General features: G+C 40.7%; 1 protein-coding gene across 1 annotated transcript in view; it reads right to left on the minus strand.

The window, feature by feature from the left end:
* The window catches only part of PPFIBP2 (PPFIA binding protein 2), a 102986-nt gene extending 98114 nt beyond the window's left edge, over positions 1 to 4872 (minus strand). Inside the window, exon 1 of the mRNA XM_026850727.1 lies at positions 4792 to 4872. The gene's annotated coding sequence lies outside the window, so the exon portion shown is untranslated. The remainder of the gene's footprint in view (positions 1 to 4791) is intronic.
* Between the last annotated feature and the right edge of the window lie 340 nt (positions 4873 to 5212).

Raw genomic sequence — 5212 nt, forward strand, 5'->3', positions numbered from 1 at the left:
CTATTGCCCCCTCCTGCCAGGCCTCCCGGGCCTTGGCTCCACGCAGGCCCGCACTGCGGAGAGGGAAACGGGGCCCCGGCGGTGAATTCCCCGCTGAAGTTCATAGGGGAAGGTTTGGACGAGTCGCCCCGCTCCCTGCACCCCCAATTCATGAGCTTTAGTCTTTGTATCATCCTTACGGGCAGTCGAACAATTGGTTGTTTTCATGGTGGTTTAAATATGGTACAAGGCGTCTTTTTGTGCATATTCCTACACACTGGGAATATTCTAGGTTATAGATACCCGGATATTTTCAGTTATATATACACCAGGAATTTTCTAGGTTAACGTAAAACATTGTTACTGAGGGAAGCAATAGTCTTTCTCCAAAAATTTAAAAATCAGGTGTTTTTAGACTTAAAGCACTTCTTATCTATTTATTTCCGTTAGTAAAATAATAGCATAGGCCACTTCAGTTGCTTTAAGTGTTTTATGCCCTATTTCTGTTGGCTCCTGTTTCAAGAACATTCTCTAATGCGATGTTTATGATGACAAAAATCTCTAGTACAGGAAGTCTCCAAAGAAGCAAAACAAAGACTCGCACTCAAAAAGTGTAGGCTTTCCTTCTCTCCGTAGAGATCCCAAGATTACTTCTAGAAGTAGATCCCAAGATTACTTCTAGAAAGTGCTGCAAGTTTTGGTCGCTGGGAGTTCACCATTCTCTTCGAGTGCCTTGCTGATCCAAAACCTGTTAAGGGTTTCTGTTTTTTTTTTTTTACCCAAACAGGTCATCCCACGTGTGATACCGACACAGGTCAGCTGAGTACTTCTGATTACATCAGTCTTCTAGGAGTTGGCTAAACGACAGCAAGCGTTTAGCAGCAGGTAAGCTAAAGAGTTTTGAGTACTTGTAACATCAACAATATAGCTAAAACACATTTTTCACTGCTAGTGGAGTGGTTATATTTCAACCACCAGAGTTTGCTGTCTTCCTTCTGTGATCATGTTGATTTACAGCTAAATAGTCTAAGCATCTTTAATATGCGTGATGTTTTAATGTAATTCTACTACTTGTAATAATAGTCCTCAATTTTAGAATTTCCTTTTGCCTAGTGTAAGCTTGTACCATATTTGGAATGTTGAAACATTTTTCTCCCTGTTACCAACTGATGCACTATCTCACTTTGTGAAGAGTTATGTATGATTGCAGTTTTCTTTTAAACTTATGCGTGAGACCGAGACTATGAATCACACACCAGATATTCCAGAAAAAGAATTGGACCTCACTTACAGAGCAAACATGCCCAAGGTGTGAGAGGGAGAAAACGGGAAGTGAAGTAGAACGCCTTTGAAACGTCTCTGAACATGCTAAAGAATAATTAAAACTGTCAGGAATCCACACGCTGTGTGTTAATTTAGCTTGCTTTTGAACTTTTCTTGTCTTTCCTCTCAGCTTTGAGGTAATCATCTTAAATAGGTCACGTATAGGAGTGGCCAAAATTCTAATGGTAGATAACATTTTAAGCATCTTTCGTAATCCTGATACCAAGAAGGATTCCTATAGCGCTGCTTGTTTTAGTATCGTTAAACCATTTGGGAAGAAGTCAGTGGAATTTAGAACAGTCTGGGCAGCAAAGCTGGGAGTCTTTTTTAACACGAGGCTGGTTTCCTCTCCCTTTCCCCAACTAGCCTCGCTGGAGGATGCGCACCCGGGTCACTTGCCACGTGATGGAAGCAGCATCTGGGACCTCATTTACTCCTTTATGGCCACGTAGGGTTATTACCTCCTTTCTTATTTATTCCTCACCTGGAGTAGTCAAGACCCTGTCGATACATGCTGTACTCCAGCGTGCAGTTGACAAAAGCAGCGTCAGCCAGCACCCAGGAAGGCGAGCAGTGCCTTGCCCTCGTGCTCTGAAGAGGAAGGATGGGAGCAGAGAGGCTGTGCAGCTGCTGCCACTAAGCACAGGCAGAAGCAGAGAGGTTGAGCAGCACAGGCTAAGCATAGAATATGAACCACTGTCCCACTACTGCCACAGCATTCACGTGTAAGCATTTTACTGCTCTGTTTCTGTATTTGATACGTGGAGCACCGATACTACTACAATATTGCTGTACCACTGGAAAGCAGAGAGGATCCTAATTTTGGGCTACCTTCAGCTTGTTGATCCTATCTGTCCTGTTTAATATAATTTTAACTGAAGTAAATCAATTCTACATCTCTCTCTCTCAGTGTAGTGGGTTTCAGCAGCACTCCCTCAGCTGTCCTGGCCTCCCAGCTAATTACCATTCCAGAAGTCCCCCCTCAATAAGAGAGGTTTGTTTCTTTTCTGCAGTAGTGCAGACACATTACTGTCACAAAGCTGGCATTGTGTTAAGTCTTTGCCTCTTATATAACAATGAAGCTTATTCAGGGAGAGCATAACCATCCCTCTCAGAAAGGACCTATGAAAAAAACAAGTTAGGAACCCCAAAAGAGAACACTGCTGGACACTGCTTTACGGACCATCTTCATTTCTTCCTTCTTGAAAAATCAGTAGAAGGTTAACTGTGAGATCCCATGTGTTGCTCTCTGTCTCGACCAGGGTGTATTTTTACATTATTAAAAATTATTGAGCAGAACTGTCCAAGTTTCTCTTCCTCAGTGTCACAGTCACATTATGGGTCACGCTGACAATGCTTAGAGGCCCTGTGTTTGAGTGCAGGTCATGTTCTGCAAGCACGCCTGCATGGTGCTTAGGCTTATGCTTGTTCTTTCGTAGTGCAGTGCCTGGCCTGTTACTGGATTGTACAGAAAAGTGGCAAAATGGTTCATAGTCACCGAAGGGTAGGGACCAAAAGAGACACTTGGATGAAGGCTCTAAACAGCTACGCTCCCTAGATAGAAGCTCATGGCTATAAGGCAGGAACAAACATTCATGTTTTGGTACATCAATTTGCAGCATGTTCCAAATTGCTGTTTTATTTGCTGAAAAGCTTTCATAAAGCTTTAAGGTTACTGTTTGTAAAGGGGAGTAAACTAGCTGCAAGTAACGTGGTCTAAACTCAGTCCCAAGCATTCTGATTTTTCATTACCCATTTACTCAAGAATTCTCACAACAGATACCCGAGACCTCATGTCCTTCTCTATCTCAAGCTTTACTCCGAGAGGACCCCAGCAAAGGTTAGTCACAGTGTGATTTCATTGTTTTCCCCAAATCACAGTACTTTATTCAGAAACTCTACAGGCTGTGAAACACCAGCATTAAGACAATGAATAAACATTGTGATGCAACTTTCACAGTCCTGCAAGAACTGTATAATCTCTTGTTTGTGAAAGAAAAATGATCCATTTAAATGCTCAGAGATTTCCTTTCATGTAAATTTGGTTAAATCAGCTGTAGACTGGAAAAAATGTATTCGAGAATCCTTCCCCATTGACTCCATATAGCTAATTCATTACATCTCATTAGAAAGTGTAGCTTGCCTTATCTTTAACAGAGATTTGGGGCCAGTCATGTTTCCAGTTCCTACTCTTTGAAAGCTTTTCTTTAGCATATGTGGTATACTCTTTTTTTTTTTTTTTTTTTTTTTTTTTTTTTTTTATGGGTAAATACGATTGTGGGTTTTTCCCTGTCATTATTTGATGGAGTTAATGTGAAATATTCAAGAGAGAGAGTTTAAATAAAGATATTTTGTCTCTACATAAAATTACACTTGAAATTTTCTTGTGATCTTGCAGGATAGCTACAGCTACTTGATACTAAACCAGAGCTTACTATTTTTTCTCTCATAGTTTAAAGCATCAACTGTTCTGTGGCTGTACACATGATATAAAGTCTTCTTTTCAGACATCTCATACTAGGGCAGATTAAATACTTAAAAAAAAATCCTTAATATAGAGATAGTTTTGTCAGAGAATACCATACTTGTTGATCTGTTCCCCCCCCCCAGTCCTCTGTTCATATTCCAGAAGCTTTCATGGACACATGCAGTTCTTAAAAAAGGCTTTCAGGATCGTACTGTTACTTCTATTCGGCATTTTAAAAGACCTCTAAACAAGCCACTGATCTGGCCGCCTGCATGTAACTAATTAGAATTTTACCTGAGACAGCTGCAAGTATCTAAATTTACCTGTTGGTGCTACAAGGACAGAGCTCCATCTAGTGTTCAGCTTTTAAATCAGGCACGGGTGATCTTGGGGAGTTTGGGAATGAATGTTCTTGCCTCGCAGGTAAATACTAGCTCCATATGTTGAGGCATTTTATAAATTTTTGGGTTGGCAAGCCTACCATAGTAAATTAAAAGCTAATGGAGGGCAGCTGCAGTCTTTTCAGGCAGACACAGCTGTTTAAAACATCTGCATTTGCTCTAACCATCAGGCAAAGGCCTTCTTATTGCAGCTTGGAAAATAAAGCTTATACAGTAAGTTACTGCATGCTTATGTATAGAGAATACAGTACCATATAGGCTGTTACTCCATCTCCTTTACTGAGGCAGCTTTGAGGAGTGGAACTTAAGTAAGTCAGATTGGACTGATAACATCAGGGGATTTGGCATTTATCTAAATTTGTTGCATTAAGAAATGGTAGGAAAAATACATGCTAGAAAGTATTGTGAATCACATAAGGCATTATTACGCTGTTTCTTGACCCAAAAGATACCCATTTTTCTATTATCTTTCCGTGAAAGCTTCTAGCCAGCACTTAGGTTTGATTCAAGTAAGATGTATTTTTTTGTAGGATCTTTCTTGTTTTAAAAAGACACTCAAAATCCTGTACCGTCACACACAGGAGAGACCGTCACAGCAGAAAAATTCCAAGTTCATCTTACCTGCATGTTTTGAGCCAGGAGACAAGGGTCTCTGTCCTCTTTTTCCCAAATCACGCTCTTTATTGCTTCTGTCTTTGATTGTTGTGGTTGCTATCACACAGTTCTTTTCCTTACAATCATTCATTCCTTCACCTTTGTTTTAGAGGCAGACCTTAGGCAGCTCCAGCCGATGCTGTTTGGTATTATGATTCAGTTAGTCTGATATAACAAAATACTCTGTGCTTGCTTAGCTGCAGAAATGAGCTGTGGTGTGTGATTTGTTGCAACTCTCAGGCAGTGAAGATTAGTTTAAGCCACTTTCATCCAACCTCTACATTAGCCAGAGCAGGCCAGGTCAGTTATTGTGACTCAGCTGAGAAGCAGGAACTCAGTCACATGCCTGAGCTCTTGATTTGTTTACTGATCTGCTTTCTTTTGTTTT

The sequence above is a fragment of the Athene cunicularia genome (genome assembly GCF_003259725.1).
Source record: "Athene cunicularia isolate RWA chromosome 5 unlocalized genomic scaffold, athCun1 chr5_part3, whole genome shotgun sequence".
NCBI lineage: Eukaryota > Metazoa > Chordata > Aves > Strigiformes > Strigidae > Athene > Athene cunicularia.